General features: G+C 39.6%; 1 long non-coding RNA gene across 1 annotated transcript; it reads right to left on the bottom strand.

Moving 5' to 3' along the window:
* Nucleotides 1-12,066: 12,066 nt before the first annotated feature.
* Nucleotides 12,067-17,194, bottom strand: LOC136421966 (uncharacterized). The gene is made up of 2 exons (XR_010753551.1): nt 16,783-17,194; nt 12,067-13,797 (listed from the first exon to the last, which is right to left on the bottom strand). It is a non-coding gene; the product is annotated as an uncharacterized lncRNA (long non-coding RNA).
* Nucleotides 17,195-17,978: the final 784 nt, after the last annotated feature.

Genomic DNA, 17,978 nt, shown 5'->3' on the forward strand with positions numbered 1-17,978 from the left:
ATTATCATCTATTGGAAAAAAGGGGGAGTCCCCCATGGGGTTTAGGACTCCTTTAATTGGAATGGATTTATAACATTTCCTCATTAATTATGCAAATAAGATTATGATTTGCATGATTACCATTTCATTATATCAAGTAACCCTTAAGTTATCCACATAATAGAAACAGGTTTGGTTGTGTATCCCTGTGGTTTGACCATATAGCTGTGGGGTCCCCGGGGACTCTGTGACCCAATTCTAAGTGACAGCTGCACACCTGCCACAGCATGCCTATAATGGTAATACTGATAATCCTCATTACTTATTCAAATTCGGTCCCAATTTGCATTTCATTGTGTACATCTCTGTCCAAGCTACCTGCATATCAAATAACATGAAAATCTGTTGTTCCCTTCTTCCGTTATTCTCCTTGGAAGATTTTGACAAATACGCCATTGCAGTTCCAGTGACACATACCAGGGATCAAAAATTGGCCTTGATCTTTCTCTTGCGAACACCTAACCACAGGGCTCCAGACTAACTTTTAGGCCCAGGGGCACTGTGCTCCTAACTCAAAAAAGTTAGGAGCACCAGCAAAAATCTAGGGGCACCACTACAAAAAGTTGGAAGAACAAGCAAAAGTCTTGGCTATACCAAATAATACTCCAATCAATCAATGTTAACAACCGGGAATAAAGTATTTGAATAGATCATAAAAGATAAAAACCTACATTGATGGTGCAGAACAATTGGCAATTCAATTCATTCAATATCTTCCTACATACTGATACTAGTACGATGGATTTTTAGAAAAATTCGGCATAGGTTCCCCGGCTGGCCCCTATCCGGGGGCCACGGTGCCTAAAGTTCAACAAGTTGAAAAATACACAATGGTATTTTTTACTTGGAACAAGGCAGGTAATGATTCACATAACCTTGAATGATAAATAAATAGATGACTCTAGAACTTATCTACATGTATTGGGTTCATGACCAAAACAAATAAAGTCATATTCCATAATTTGAAACTTCACAGCTGGCATCAAGTTCAACATTTTTACAGGCATTTCTTTTCTTTTTACCCTCACCCTCTGTCTACAGATAATCCAAAATACTAGTACTTTAATATCCTTAAAATTCACCCAGTCAAATCGGGAACTTCGAAACGCGTAGTTCAAATTTCGCGCGTCAGGACCGCGCGGCGCCGTCATCCAATGACAGGCAGACCGCACGGGGAAAGCTTTGTGATTCGCCGCTGTGCAGTATAGACAGCAGCAGAATGAAAGTACATGCAGCACCATAACAACGGGCAGGTAATGAGCTTTGAAATGATACCGGTGACAAAAAGAAAATTTGATATTTTTAAAAATAAAACTCCACTTGAATTGATTCATCAATTTTTGATCGTAAAAATCATCGCTTGAACAGGTATAAATATGACCGCAGGAAACAAGCCTTTCATTCTGCTGCGGTCTATTTTTCATAAACATCATGGCCGCCATTGAAAACAGCGAGTGTCCGGCGAGCGCTCAATTTCATCGACAAAGTTTTGGCGTTTGAAACATTTTACAAATCAAACAAATACACCACAAAGGAGAGAAACTTATATCCTTTATTTCTATGGGTAACTTTGCCACTAGGAACGGATAGTTTTTGTACCGCGGGTGTGGGAACATGATAGAAAATTCACCGACGATATTCGCGGTAGCATTGGAATACCTATATTTTCGGCTTACCGCTTAGTTCTGCAGCCATTATCCTGGCGCAGGTCGTAATTTTTGATTGTCTCACCGTGCGACCGTGATTTTAAATCTAGTCGCATTCTCAAAAAACTGGTCGCATACATGTTGTGTGCGAGTCGCACTCACGAGCGCTGAACCACATACTAAATAGCATTACAATCAATCTACACCTTTTTCAGTTATGCTGAATTAAAGCGTCCGGTGGCACAAACATACACACCCGAAAACACAGACGCAAAACTTTATTCATGGAGATAATTACCCTCGCACAAGCCATTATACATAGAAAAAGAAAATACTGAATTGAGTGTTTGACTTAAATAGGGTAATCTCGGCACTTTTTGTGTGACCCACTCGCATAAGCAGGCCAGGTGCGCGTCATAATGATTTTCTGACATAGAAAAGAAAATCACATAAGCCTTCCAATGCTTTATAATTTTTATCGAAACAATCGAAAAATGATCGACTAAAGTTAAGTTTTCAAAGTTTTGTGCCAAGTTTACTATACCTGTGGTATGAGTGGAATTTATAATCAAAACTGTTTCAAGATCGGTCGTTGTTGGTCCTTTCCAACCAGTAAGTGTAACATGCCAGTTCCTGGCCAATGCTGACCTCTTTTAATCAATTGTATTCTTTTAACAAATACATGATAATTGCAGTGTGCACTCTACTATGTCATTAGCTCTGATATATAATGCTTCTTTAGTTTTCACTAGTAGAACCGTAACCTGCCCGAAAATGTCAGAATCAATAACACCCTACAGCTATAAACATTGTTGTACCGTTGTATAGCCGGACAGTGCTCCCCACGCACAGCTCCTACAAACGGTGGTGTGAGCGGCGGCAGCTCCTTCGGAGACGAGGTCACATTCACGTGCGACTCAGGATACGACCTGGTTGGTTCTGCTACAACTACCTGCCAGGCTGGCGGGACCTGGAGTAACAGCGATCCAACATGTACAGGTACGATTTTGCTCATCGTCAAGCCAAGGTTATCCTGAGTAGTGTACGGATGGTAAGGCATGAAGCGGGGTCCGCCAATATCGCCTGTAAAACAGGGAAAGATCTGTGAATCTTAAGCCCAAAAAGGAACACCATGATGTACATAGCTTCAGAAGAGCGCTGCCTTTTCTTTTGCTCGCCTCAGTATAAGAACCACTTGTACCAAGGTATACCACTTGTGCCACGGGCCTCATTCGCTTGTCTATAATCGGCACACAGGTCGGCATGTCGCCGTGTATCTGGGTGCATTCACCCGCGATTTAGTGATGTCTTACATGGAAGCTCCGCCGGATATTTGAGCTTTACATAACTTTAAATCTCTGATTGGATTGTGATGGTATTAGGTTGGTCGGTAGATTTTCGTGAGACAAAGTCAAGGTCTCTCACTGCTCGAAATCAGCCTCGAATCCCAGCCTATCCGGACATGGGAAACTGGGATGCGGAACCTAAGATCCGAAAGAATGAGAACGGATACGGGGCCGCATTGGGCTTACACAGCTGACTTTTGCCTGCATCAACCTGCATTAGCCTGCATATTGCACCTCAATATGTGAATGTTTATAAATAAACAAATAAATAAATGAATGAATGAATTAAGAATAAAGTACAAGAAGAATGAATAAATAAACACTATGCAATACAGAAATGATATTGGCAAGTAATCCATTTCCTTTGGTGCAGGCTGAGGGACATCCACAACACGAAGTCACTTGTATTATTTTGCAGGTTAATGCAGGTAGATTTTAGTTGTGTAAGTAAAGTACGGCCCCGTATCCGTTCGGATCCTTTAAAATTTAGGTTCCAGGTCCCCGTTTTGAATGTCCAGATACGTCAGGATCCGAAGCCTTTTCATGCGGTGTATTATGAATACTCTTGGTGGTGCAGCTGTCCTAAGAAATTTAGTGTCCGATATCTGATGATGCCACGTAGAAGTGGTGCAATTCTTGGTTCCTTAAGCTCTAGAAATGAATGGACGTTTTCGTTCAATTCTTTCAAAGAGGACAACTGAATAATTATCTAAACGATGGAATTTTCATGATATTCAGTGTGCCTCGGCAATGATGTGCTAATGATGTGACAATGACAAATAAAAATGAATTATAATATACATTTTTGATAAGGAAATTCCTTAATTGAATGTTTCCATAAAAGTATCTTAATACATTAGGTCCTTGGACCATTAAACAATGTAAAGGAGATATTTGGTCTCCGAAGTCTTGTCATGGTTTTTGCTTTATCACCTTATTTCTATTTGATATATGATCAATTTCATTGCACCAGTAGAGATGTAAAATGCGCACAAGAAAAAAAATTGACCAACAGAGGGAAAACATTGCCAAATCCGTATACAGCCGTACAGTGTCCCCCACTTCCCGCTCCAACAAACGGTGGCGTGAGCGGCTCAACCTCATTTGGAGACGAGCTAACCTTTACGTGTGACACAGGATACAACCTGGCTGGTTCTGCTACAGCTACCTGCCAAGCTGATACGACATGGAGCAACAGTCCACCTACATGTACAGGTGAGATTGTGCTAATTGCTCGACCTCGGTTAGCCTGACAATGTGTAATCGTTAAATGACAGGACGTGGAGTGAATGTCCGCCAACATTCACAGGTATATCGAAGCAGTTCGACACAAGAATATAAACTACGCACAAAAAGTTCGGAAACTTAACTTTGGTCGATCATATTTCCGTTATTTTTTTACCGATTTCAATGTATTACATATCATTTAAAAGCTTTTTTGATTTCCTTTCCAATGATACCGAACTTATTGTGATTGCGAGTTCATGAAACGAGCATCAGGCCTGCTAAAGTGAGTGGGTCGAAGAAATAAATTGCCCAGATTACCTTACTATAGTCAAACATGCTATTCCGTACATATTCTTCTGTTGATATTGACTTCTGTACGAGGGTATTGTGAAAAATCAACAAGAATAAACAAGACATATTCATGAAAGCTAAATTCTTTATCAAAACCAGCAATCTGTGTCTTAGTAACGGGTTAGCAAGGTTTAGTAACGGGTGGCCCAGCCACGCGCTGTCACTACAGCACGGCACCTCCTCCCCATACTCGTCACCAGTCGCGCAATGCGATGCTGTGGGATAGCGTCCCATTCCTCCATCAGCAGTCTTCCTAGGTCAGCTAGCGTTGTTCTCTCGGTCACTCTTGCACGCACCATGCCCAAGCTGATCCCATAGATGTTCGATGGGGTCTAGGTCCGGGCTCTTAGAGGGCCACTCCATCCTCTCTACACCTGCATGCTGGAGATGGTCTGCGATTATCCCTCCCCGGTGTGGGCGGGCGTTATCATCTTGCATCTTGCAGCAAGTCATTCGGCCTCATGTTATGAAGGAAAGGGATGGCCACCGGATCAAGTACTGTGTCACGATAACTTTCTGCATTGAGGGTTCCTGGTACAATGACAAGTCTTGTCTTTCCCCTGGAGGTAATGCCTCCCCATACCATGACGCTGCCACCACCAAATGCTGCAATTGGATCTTCGATGTGCTAGAAATAACCTTGGATGTTCTGTGTGCTAGAAATAACCTTGGGTGGTCTGTGTTCTAAAAATAACCTTAGAACCTGAGGAAACAATATATTGAATCATCATCCGCGCCCATACCAATAGGATGTCACAGCGCGTATGACACCAACAGGGAATTTTGGGCACTTTTTCTCTGTGATCCACTCACGTTATTAGTCGTGGTACTTGTTCCGTGGGTTTTCAATCACAATAAGTTTATTATCATAGAAAGGGAATCACACAAGCTTTATAATGATATATAATGCATCAAGATCGGTAAAAAAAACAACGGAGATATGATCAACCAAAGTTAAGTTTCCGAACTTTTTGTGCGTAGTTTATGTATCTTATAGTTAAATAATATTCGATATTGCAGTCCATCGAAAGGAATGGGCTTGTTTAATGCAATTACTGTTTTTCATGTACAGTTTCTAACCTGGCCGCAGCTTTGTATTTGTGTCTGTAAGGCCATTGTCAATATGGTTTTGGAAAGTACAACTGTATGCCTTGTCACATGTTGATGTAGAAGCCCGACTCCCTTCCTTGAAGAATTGTAGAGCTCAGAGGGATCAAATAGAAATAGTATGGACGGAAGACGTTTTTTTTCTTTTGAGAAGTGAAAAAAATGAGGACGGCTTTGGTAAGAAGAAGAGTCAATTGAAATTCTTTTTAAGCAGCTTTCAGGAGCAAATATAGCATCACCATCATTAGCCGGCTGCGATGCAGTGCTGAGTGCTCGACCCACGGGAGATAGGTCATCGAGTTTTTGTTGAAATCGGTGTTGCTTTGTGCACTCCACACACACTGGGTACTCAGAATATTGAATCAATAATAAACACGCACTGGCGGGTAATCAGTCTACTAAATCAAATAATGAACACGCACTACTCGTACTCGGTCCGCTGCGTCGTTCTTGTCGGAGGGAAAATTCGCGCAAAGGTCGACGGGATAAATACAGATTATATACCGGACGCCTTCTGGGACATCATTGATTTGTTTCTGCCCTCGGTCAAACGCGGGAAATATATGCTAATTACGTAATACTATACGACACGTCACTTGCACGTGGAGCTCTTCTCTTCATGTTTGAACTCAGACGGGATAACATGGTCTCCTAAACGCTCGTCACCTAACTCATGAACGTGAATTTTCTTCTGACCGCCGACTTCCGGAGAAGCCCCAGGGATTCACCTCCCGATCCTGGACCTACCGTAGGTGCTTTGCGGTAAGCACTTATGGCAGTTGATTAGGCTTTTTCGGTAACTCTTCTCAGGCATACGGTCAAATTGTTGAAATCCCGTTTCTATTGATATTTGCATTCTTATCGCTTTTACGGCACATTGTACAGGTGCCAGCCTGACTGACAAAATGCCACAGGGCTAATTTGAAACCCTTTCATAGGGTTTTTATGGACAAAAAATGATAGGTCAAGAGTTTTTCATTCACGATTAATCGTTATCGGTCGTCATAGTAACACAATGTTAACGTGTCAGCCTGATTGTAAAAAAAGCTACAGGTGGGATTTGAAAATGTATCATATAATTTTATGACTAAAAACTGGTAAGTTGGGTGCAGTTCATTCACGATTTAACGTTTAATGGTCGTTCGCAATCAGATTGTGAAAATTTGTATGCTACCGTCACTACAATCGGTGGGTTTTTATTAATTGTGACTCTGTTCCCTATACAGTTAACGGTATAAGTTCATAACCCGGGCACGTGGCCCAGTCTACTTGTTGTTAACCATGCTCGCGGGTTTCTTTGCCGATGGTTTGGCGGGTTTTCATCAGAACTGATTCTGTGGTAGGATTTCTATACTTTGTTGGGTTTTTCGGGGGCTTTCCTCGCTCATTCACTCCCCTGGGGGAATTTGCTTCCTTGGGGGTCTCAAGTCAGAACTTGCATTCTGGGTTTGTACGTTTAATGTATGAATAATGTCCGGAATCTTCTAGAATGAGTTCCCCAATATATTTGGATAAGATTGTCGCATTTGCTGTTAGTTTTATCATCCGGCGTGCTGCTTGGCATGTGGAACTATTCCGACACACTATAAAGTGTTATTAGGCGTGTTGCCGAGTTTTTGTCAAATACATTAAAAAATTATGATTACCGCCGAACCTTACCTTGTTGTCGTCTGATATTGTTTTTTAGTCCTTGCTAGTCTTAATGTCACTCAGAGGAAGGCATAAAAGCGAAAAGAACAGGTTTCGCAGTTTGCGCGAACGCGTTCGTGAACCCGCTGTTCGAACCCACAAAACCGCCAGGGCCCGGGGGCTAACACATCACTAACTTCATCAAAATGGCGGTAAAAAAAGCTACCCGTCGACAGCATTACCATTCGGGGTGGACAGCACTTTTAGGTGACTTAGAACACAGTTCCGCGGCGCTTCTTAGAGTTTCTTTCAAAGTGGCTGATATCGACAAGATACTTACCAAGGATGTCTTACATAGCAGGTACAACTGTTACTGAAACGTATAGACAGACCGAATTTTCATTTAAAAAAAGGTCCATCCTTGAAGATGTAATGAACCATTGGGTCTGAAGTATTTGTTGGGGGTCCTTACCAAATCGGGGTTCCATTTTTGAACGGTGGCGGGAAATCTGGATCAATACCAGTAATGGTACTGCTGGTAACGCTTCAAATGATCAAACGAGCGCAAGAATTGCTCTTGCGGATAGAGAAATTGAATCTACAAAGTAGGACTTCATTTTAACGCGAAGAAAACCAAGTTGATGGCATATAATTACTCTGCTCCCATCATGATCAAAACCACTAGTCTGGTGATTTAGTTAAGGAAGTGACAAACTTCAAATACCTTGGCTCAAATACGGAAAGTAAAAAAAAAGACAGTGATGTAAGGAAAGCTCTAACCTGGAGTAGCTGCCATAAGCGATATCAGGGTTGTCACGGAAAATTTAACTGAAAATTTTCATTGCCACTGTAGAATCCATATTGCTGTATGAGTGAAACATGGACACTCACCAAATCCTCAGCAAAAAGACTAAATGGAACCTACACGCGAATGCTCCGAACATCTCCTGAATGCTCCGACGCGAATGCTTCGAACATCTCCTGGGAGCAAAAACTCACCTACTCGTAACTAACGAGCAGCTGTATCAAGACCTGCCACAAGTTTCAGAGAAAATAAAAGCAAGAGGATTGAAATTAGCTGCTCATTGCATCAGACATCCCGATATCATAGCCTCCGGACTAGTGCTATGGGACCCCACAAAACTGGAAAAGAAGCTGTTAAAGACCAAAAGGCACCTTCATTGATACGCTAAGAGCTGATACCAACCTTATTGAAGTGAAGGAAATCCCGTCCCTGATGGAAGATAGGGTGGAGTGGAGGATGCTTTCAAGTCTGGTTCGAGCGGGAGCTCGGCCAAAGTAAGTTAAGTAAGTGGTAACTTTTTCTCCAGAAATCGGCCATTAAAAATGCCGCATATCTCCTTTTAAATTAGGTATTGTATCCTGAGGAATTTTACATGGCTAGTGAGTAGCCCCCAGATGATTAGCTATATTAACCTGTTAAATTTCATTGCGGTATTTGCCGAAAATATGGGCTTTTGAAACGGTATTTCCTACCTATCTATTCTTGATCTTAACACTGATCAAAGCGTTCGGAAATTGCTGTTCGGCTCTCGGCAATTTTCGGATGACTTCGGCATCCGTTCGTATGATTCTTTGGAATAGACGGCGGATCGGGCGTTGTGGTTGTTACAGTTAGTGTACGATTCTCGGGAATCTTTCAGTGGATCGATGAGAAAGTGTGTGTTAGAGTAAGTTCTCGGGAATCTTTCAGTATGCCGAGTACACAGTCAGTGCATTAGTCTACGATACACCGACATTTTTGGCGACGCCTAAGGGGCGGAGGCATTTTTAACTGTACTGCGATAGAAATGGAAATATTCAGAATATTCCACGAATGCATTCCCCTGGGAATTCATTTTTGTCTACACTTCGCGGGTATGGTCCTTGACCAGGGAAAATTTTTGCTTTGCTTAAAAAGCATGGTCAGGGTGCTAGTTGGCATACAGTTTCTGAATTTTGTGAGAAAGGCCGAATTGGAAATGTCACAGCTGTCTGTTGGTGTTGTTTGATTATCTTTTGCTACCTACGACGAAGAACGATAAGCTGAGATATGATTTCAATTTGAAACTCAATACGTGTGATTTTAGAATGTTAAAGAATGGTTACGGTATAACTTTGATAAGATTTTGCTCTTTACGATATATGTTGATATGCTTTCATACGATCAGCACTTACCTCTACATATTAATGAATTGTTTTCGGCCATTATAAATGGAACTGAAACAAACTCAAAATTAAGAGACTTCTGCCAAGAAAGTTTTTGCTCAGCAGAAAGTGCTGTCACACATTTTTCAAAAGTTTTATTAGATGCTTCAAAACGTTCCCTCAAAATTCGGCGTACAAAACAGACCAAAAAATTATACAAAAAAAAAAAAGAATAAAGTTTGGTTCGACCAACGTTGCTGGTCGCTACGCCAACGTTTGAAACGATTATCACTAGAATTGAGAAAAGAACCATGGATTCATGAAACCAGAATAAAATACTTTACGGCCTTAAAAGATTATAAAAAGCTTATTAAACAATGTAAACGGAAATATGAGGCAGACTTACTGTCCAAGTTAGAGCATTTGAATGAAAAAAAATCCCAAAGAATTTTGGTCTTTATTTGATTTTTTTTTGAAAAGGAAGTTAACGGAAAAGCACAAAGAAATTCTTCAGATCCTAATATCACAAACTCAGAATGGATTGAACACTTTAAAGGTCTAAATGATTTAACAAAACACAAAAACTTTAACGCAGACTTTGAAAAAACTATCGCTGAACGATTAGAACAATTTGATAAAAATTCATTTAATTTACTAGACAATCCTTTTACTACAAAAGACGTTCTGGATGGCATAAAACAACTCAAATCTGATAAAGCTTGTGGCATGGATTCTATTTCCAACAACATGTTAAAACATGGATCTACTTCAAAACAGTTTTGTCTCTCATTGGTTACCCTTTTCAACATTATTCTCTCTAAAGGCACATTTCCGCAAAACTGGAATACAAGCATCCTTACTCCAATTTTCAAATCAGGTGACAAGGCCAATGTTGACAACTACAGAGGCATCGCCCTTTCTAGTTGTCTCTCAAAATTGTTCACCCGACTCTTGAATAATAGGCTACAAAACTTTGTAGAAAACAATAATCTGCTGGCCGACACTCAATTTGGATTCAGAAAGAAGTGCCGAACTGCCGATAATATTTTTATTCTAAAATCTCTTATTGAGAAATATACACAACAAAAGAAAGGTAAATTGTTTGTCTGTTTCGTTGACATGAAGAAAGCATTCGACAGTGTTTGGCGCGATGGGTTATTTTATAAATTGTTACACTGTGGCATCGATGGAAATTTCTTTAATGTTTTGAAATCAATGTATATGGATGTCAATTATGCAGTTAGAGTAGAGAATGGTTTATCTGATTCTTTTGTATCAACTTGTGGTGTAAGACAAGGATGTAATCTTAGCCCATTGTTATTTAATCTATTTATCAATGACCTGCCGCAATGTTTTGATAGTAACAAATGTGATGCTGCTGTCCTAGTCTATCAACTGTTTGTCTTGGGCAGACGATCTTGCTTTGGTCTCTTTGTCAAAACAGGGACTCCAAAACTGCATCAATGCCCTAGAAACATACTGTAATAACTGGAAACTATCGGTTAATGTCTCCAAAACAAAAGTCCTTATTTTTTCTAAATGTGCTACAAAGAAAATGTCAAAAGATTTCTTTATCTATGGTAAAGAAATAGAAGTTACGGACAGTTACACCTATCTTGGTATCCCACTTACGTCCTCAGGTAAATTCAAAACAGCCAGAAAATTTCTAAAAACCAAGGCTATGAGAGCTATATTCAAATTGAAATCACTTTTATCATCGGAAAATATCCCAATACAATTAGGTAAAAATCTTTTTGACAAATTTGTTAAACCTATTCTTTTATACGGATCCGAACTAACTTGTTTTGATCATTCCTCCAAAACAGTGAAACTTATTGTATCGAAAAACATTTCTACATCTACTCCCAGATATATTTTTTCTATTTTACTTAGAAAACTTCAATTGGATGAAAACTTACCAGTTGTAATTCGAAAGAGTACTTGTTCCGATTTAACTAATTCTTACATTATTAATTTTGAAAGAAGATCAGACAAAGACATGTTTCTAAAATTAACGTCTAAGCTCACTCTAGATAATGATGGCTTTTCAGTAGCTAACATACACCGCCCGTTAGATATACCTGAATTTGAAATCATTGACCTACGTTTTCAAAAATTTCTGCTAGGAATACATTCAAAATCCTCCAACGACGGAGTACGAGGAGAATTGGGAACTTTCCCCATCATATTGTCTGCAAAAATTCAGCTCATCAAATATTGGCACCGTTTAGTAAACTTACCTGAGGACTCTCTGCTTCACGAAGCATACAATGTTGTATTCTCTAGTGATCATGACTGGATTAATCATGTGAAGGATGTTCTCAATTATCACGGCCTTGGATATATATGGATGAATCCTAAATGTTATAAAGTAGACTATATTGAACATCAACTCAACTGCAGACTACAGGATGCACATATACAAGAGTGGTTTAGTTGTGTAAGCAATAATTCAAAATTGTCCCTTCTTCACAAATCCAAAAATCATTATGTACAAGAAAAATATCTTTTATGATGTGAATAGTGTTGAAATCCGTAAAGCGATAACACAGTTAAGAATTAGTAGCCATAGATTGAATATAGAAACAGGTAGATACTTTAATGTAGCTCCCGACCAAAGGTTTTGCCCATTCTGTCCTAATCGAATTGAAGATGAGTTTCACTTTATTATGGAATGCTCTAAATATGATGCCCTACGAGTTGAGTTATTCACCTTTCTCAATTCAAGTACTTCAGATTTTAAGACACTCAATGCCACAGATAGATTTGACTATATATTTAGATGCAACAGCTCATACAGTGTTAAGATAGGCAAATATATAAAAGATTGTTTTGTTATTAGAAAAAAATAATGATACTCAAAATTAGAAAACTTGAATCATGTAAAACCTAAGATAGTCATTTTGATGTAGTGAATAGTTTTATTCCATACTCATGTATTGTTCTATGTTTACTGTTGTTGCCATACTTTGTACCTGCTACAATGGTCGCGCAATAAAGTTCTTCTTCTATGATATTTGACTTTAAATAGTAAATCCGTGAAATGTTTCAAACAAGATGTCTGCATTTCACATAAAAGATAATCATGTCATAGCTGTTAGTCGGTATTTTATACACTTTTGCTTCTTACAATGAAGAATGATGTACTTGGACAGCTGGGTAGACCCAGGTTATTTTAGATTTCGCTGTGAAGACTGTCACAGTAAAGATTAAGGAAGGACACAGAGACAAGGTTTTTCGTACATGGGCACGGGAGATTTTTGAGACGGGCTGAATGTGACTACTTTATGTTGGCTTCGCTTACTTCAGTCTTAACCGAGGTTCTCTATATTGCCCCCTTGTCGTATATATTTCCCGTCTTTATATCATGTCTTATCAAACAGTTAGACCCCTCTCTGTTCACAGCACATAACATTGCTTGCTCAAAGTAGGTACGAGCTCCACTGTACACATGTGCATGAACAGCTGATAGACTTAATCAAATACATCTGTTACAAACCTAAGCTTGTTCCAAGCATTTACGCACTATGTGGTACTACTGTTGATTGACGGTTACACTTTGTAATTCGCGCATTTAGAATAGAATATGCATGGAAAATGAAATGAATTGTAATGCCGCAAGTTATATCTACCTTAAACATGTCTTCGTCTTATCGCCAGCAAGATCTACATAATATTTTGTTGTATTTTAGGCGAACATACGTTTTACATGAGATTCTCAATATAAATCTAATTCAGGACGGGGCAACATCGCTACGTGCCGCAGTCTAGTGAGACACCTGCTTGAAGGATAATACGTCAATGGTGATCATGGCACAGCAATAGACTAGTTACAGTGACTGTTCCAATTTGGTTGGGAGTTGTACTGTGTCCTCTTTCAAGTTTAAGTCACGTACAGGGCGCATCTGACCATAGCTTTCATAATGCAGTGATAGTACAACACACTTGCATGGGCTTTTTACTAAAACAAATAATACATATTTTTGGTACAAAGTAGCTAATGGGGCAACACATGTGCAGGTCAGTCCGTTGCCTTCCAAAGTGCTGTCGGGTTTACTCTGGTCGTAGCAGCGCAGTCCTTGCTTGACCTTGACTGCACACGACTCTGCTCCTGGTCTGTTATCTCCGTCCAATGGTATTTCTCCCCATGCTGTCGCTGTTCTGGGCGATTTGTGGTTCCTCTAGACAGGCTCTTCCCAGCGACGCACTTTTTCCGTGATCTGTCTCCAGCGATTTTCCCCACTACGGATGGAGTTTCTGTGTGGGAGGTGTGGCCGGATAGCTCCTGATCACCCGGGCCATATCTGTTAAATAGAAGGAATTGAATAACAAACCTCTGAATGTACAGAAGTTCACAGAACACTATATAATCACTTTTTCTATGTTGCTTTGATATAATTTGTGATATGTCTGAAGTGTTTTAATCCATCGATCTTTAGGACTAAGTATATGTGGCATGCCTATCCTAGATACAACAACTTAGATACAACACATGTGTCATCATCATAAGTGTAAGTATATATGTAAGTATGTGTAAGTACCATCAATAGATTTTCAATAGCTTTCAAATAGAACGAGAACTGTCACTAACAAATGTTTGTTCTTATATAATATATACTGAATATACAAAGGTTTAAAACAATGTTAACAACAACGGAAACAAATTAATGTTCATCTTGCTTTGATTTTATTATTTTCTATTCTACTCTAACCGGTTCAATTACTTATTTTCTACATGTGTTTATGGATGTGATCAGATGCAAGATAGAACTTATGCCAATGGGCTTAGCTTGGCGCGTGAAGTTAAGTTAGTTAGATGAAAGACATGTTTCTAATTTTTGTCAGCGTGCGGTGTCAGTGACAGTGATGTAAATTGAAAACGATTAATATGGTCGGAAAATAGGTGACGAACGTTTCCGACAGTGTGCAGAGCGCTAAAAGAATTTCGTAGATAAAAAAACCCGACTATTTTAACGATTTTAGTGATAAGTTGCATTTTAGCCGTATTTTCACATTTTGCAAGATATTCCAATTATGAAAACAAGATATTCCAATTACAAAATCAAGGATTGGGCAAATTATATTTAGCTCGTAGGAAGTGCGCAACGACATCGCCGTCTAGTGGAATTGGGGCCTGATACTACTAGTTCTAGACATCCACTCATATATTAACTCATTTGTGCGCAGTAAGGGTTATCTTCTAGCTAATGATTATTTGAATTTATCTATAGGACGGGTAATATAGAATTCTGTTGAACAATCTTCGATCTCATTTTGACGGAAAGGACAAACCTTTGATCGCGGAAAATTTAATGATCTCTTCTGACTTCCATATTCAATTTATGAAAACCGATTCTTATAATTGTTATTGCGCTCTTCCTACTTCAAAATTATGTTTACCCGGCAGGCATATTTTTGTCCGTACTTTGTATTCAGCACATGTATAAATGGAAAGTTTTGATTTATTTTGAATAGAAGTGCGACATTCTTGTATGTATATATCCTGCAAAAGGAGTAGTAATTGATCGGTTAACATATCGACGTAGTACAACATACAACTATAGGGTTTGTCAATGTATGCCAAATACCGTTATAGATGTCATACATGATTAACACAGTCAGAGTCAGCAGAAAGTGAAATGTCAAATGCTTTACAAGGTAGAGTGTCTTCGAGAATGCTTACGAAAGGGTGCCGGTATTTCATAAGTTCTATTTTGGCATGAATTGATGATTGGATATCAAGAGTAGTTTAAGAAGTACTCATATTTCCCAAAACTGGTAGGAATTATGGCACGTGGCCATGTTTGATATCAACGTCATGATTTATACCCGCTCAAAATATCAAATTTGAGAAACCAACAGCCTGCTTGAAAGGGGTAAATAAGACATGATATAAAACAGACTTTGAGGCGAGGCTTCGCTCGGTGAGTGCTAAAAAGATGAAGATGAATTATGCAGTTTGTCTCCTTTCTTGTAACGTGAGGCGACAGACTACAGAGCCCCAGATGATTTCTGCTCGGGGGTCTTACCAGAAAACTACTGACAGAGATAAGATCATTGATTTAAGAAAAGCAAGATGTTGATTACCACGGGCCTGATCAGGAAAAGAATTACTAGCTGTAAGACGGAGAAAGAGGAGACAAAACAAATGTTAAATTCTACTCGGACAAAAGGGTTGCTTGAAAAGAACGCCACTTGTCAATGAGAGAAGAGAGACAGCCTTGCATCCGCGGGTTGTCAAAGCCCTGTTGTTAAATTAGTGGACTGGGAAAAGTTGCAAAATGTTCATTTTTTTGTTGCTTTTGTGCTCGCATGTAGATGTATCTGTAAATTTCATCAAGGAGAAGAAGAAGAAGATATTTCATTGTTGTTTGAAATCTAAATAAAGATTTTAAAAAAAGGCCTGTTAATATTATAGGACGTCGGACTCTCACCGGTCATCTTGCAGGAGGAATGTTGGTCACACAGGGGGTTTGCGCGGTTAAAGATTAACTCAGGAGGAACCTGGTGAGGTATCCCGGCGAGCTGTGCACAAACAAATCCATCAATTTCGGTGTCACCAAAAGAAAGGTATCCGAAATGAATATCGTTAACAGCTGGAAAAGAATATGGCTATGCAGAATCATTTTCTAGATATATATGTATATATTAAAGGTTTACTTAGGCTCCTTACAAACTTTGGCATACGAGTAGTGTCCTGTCACTACACATTGTGCAGTGTTCGTGGCCAAATACCGTACCCTACCGTCCGTTCTGAATAGCCAAGGAGGTTTTATATAGATAGCAGATTTCTCATCATCATCAGTCGGCTGCGACGAAGTCGATAAAACATTTTTCCGCGAACGACGGTCTGCAGCCATCGCAGCAAATTGTTAGATGTTGATATTTCTGAAAACCTTATCGGTTCATGGATTTTCACAATTTTGTTCGATGACCCTCCCTCCAATCCATGTTTTTTGTCATGGCCCTCCCCCCGATCCCTACAAATATTTCAGTCTGCAAAAAACAATTATGACATATCCAGAACCCTATAGACAATTGCGAATTCTCCAACTTCGAGTATGAAAGCGCGCTATGGGTGAGTTAACGTTACAAATACACAAGGAATTTCACAAACTATTCATGACGACAGAAATACCACAAAGTTGACAAACTGGTTCAACACGGCGTAGCTGAACTAAAGGATAAAATCAAATTCATCTCCTACCTTCTCAAGAACTTGTCGACATATGATTAAGACTAAGATTGGACTAACAATAACATTTTAAAGATTCTTTAGAAGTGCATACCTCTGTACGCCCGCCCGAGTCTCGCAACTTTTCGTCGCACCAACCGCCGCGCCTCAAACCTCCCTGCTCAAAAACTATAGCTCAGGATGGATTGTACGACGGGAACACTTACATATCCCTCCGCCGCTGGACTGGGTTGTATATCAACCAATAAATGACAGAAAACTACCATTAACCAGGTACTTATTAATAACTTACAATTATATCATAATCTGGGGGTCTTGCTGATAGTTCAAAACGAATACCTAACTAATACTAGAGACTAATCGTAAATGTCTCGTACTACTTCCCTGCGTATGTGTACAATCTGTTCTAGGACGATATTCGGTGGATCTGATACAAAACAGATGCTTGACACGTAGTCAGGGGATGGTTCACTAACTGTTGTACATGGTTTGACTTTGTTGGATTTTATTCTTTATCAAAAATTGCAACAAGACAATAAGTAGTGGAGAGCCAGGCAGCCAAGCAGCCAAAACACAACCAGGGACACTCATTCAATCTCGAATCCACGGACATCCTAGATCGTGAAGAACGCTGGTTCGAACGGGGAATTAGAGAAGCAATATATGAGAGGATGTACAACCCCGCTCTCAACAGGAAAGGGGGTCTACGCGTTCAACTTTCAGGCACCTGGGATAATGCACTGCCCACCACCCCCCACCCCCGGACAAGCAACATTTAGTTACTGTACTAGAACAACAGTAGCTAATTGACCTATTGGCATAAACTTTGTCTTGAATTAATCTTCTTTTTAAAGACTACTTCAAGACATCCTTAATTGTCTTTACCTCATTAACATATCTATTCAGAGTTTTGGTATAAAACCTGGTGTTCTCAGTCCTATCGTTAGTCACTGACGAAAGACAGTGGATACTGTCTGAAACGTCTGTTTCAAAAATCTTATCCAGTTGCTTGAGTAATTGTTTTTGGCGTAGCCAAGCTGATGTTGCGGGCCACTTAACATTTTAACACTTTCTTGGATTTACTCATCATCCGTCTATCATATTGTTGTGAAACTTATGAGTTAAAAACAACCTGTATGTAGTTCATCTTAGAGTAGGGGAAAAACTCGCGAAATTTGGAGCCAAACTCGTGGTCGAATCAATGTGCAACAGAAAAAGCCTACAACTTACAGGTGGGAATGGCAAAGAAAATTACAATGGTAAACACCCGGGTACCCGCACATCGGGGCG

Source organism: Branchiostoma lanceolatum, chromosome 16 (assembly GCF_035083965.1).
Source record: "Branchiostoma lanceolatum isolate klBraLanc5 chromosome 16, klBraLanc5.hap2, whole genome shotgun sequence".
In the NCBI taxonomy this organism is placed as follows: domain Eukaryota; kingdom Metazoa; phylum Chordata; class Leptocardii; order Amphioxiformes; family Branchiostomatidae; genus Branchiostoma; species Branchiostoma lanceolatum.